Genomic DNA, 743 nt, shown 5'->3' on the forward strand with positions numbered 1-743 from the left:
GGGCCCCCTTTAAGAACTTTAGTTTTTTTTTCCCCCCCCCCCCCCCCCCTTTAAGTCTCCGAAGTGCTCCTGAAAACTAACAGTGGTTTTTTTGTCTATATTTGGTTAGGCTTTTCTTTTAATTTGTTATCCTGCACTGAGACCCAAGACTCCAAACTTCTGTTCAGAAGAGGTTTGATTACTCCTGAACTGATTCATTATAGCTGAGGAAAAAACTGAAGATGCTGTGTCACTGCCAAAAAAAAATCCATCATCCTTTCATTCTCCAGATAACTGTGTTTACGACAAGAAAGTTTGTTATTCTGGATTGAAGAGCATTGATCTAAATAGATATTTGGCTAGTGAGTTAAAATCAGAGATCAGTGCTTTACCAGTGAACAAATATATTAACTACAATAGTATACATTTGGTATATTTTCTCACTATTTGACACAGAAACTTAGAGCTTTACATTTGAAAGTCCATTTGGGGCCATGGATAGATGTAATGCTTAAAGCACTACAGGCGGTGTGCATGTAGAAATTCATGGCTGAAGAAGTGATTTAAAAATGGCCATAGTGATTGGAGTACAGCTCTTTGTGATCTGCTGTTGTCAGCAATCTCTGGAACCTGAGAGGCTAGAGAGAATGATTTCTTGAATGTCTCTCAACCTCTAGAATGAGGAGACCGTGGGCCAGGGGAGAGCTCTTTGTCAGTCCCTCCTCCTGCTTTGGATTTCTTCCTGTAAATAGGCCCATGAACAA

This window comes from Gavialis gangeticus, unplaced genomic scaffold (genome assembly GCF_001723915.1).
Source record: "Gavialis gangeticus isolate Ggan-Ray unplaced genomic scaffold, GavGan_comp1, whole genome shotgun sequence".
Classification (NCBI taxonomy): Eukaryota; Metazoa; Chordata; order Crocodylia; family Gavialidae; genus Gavialis; species Gavialis gangeticus.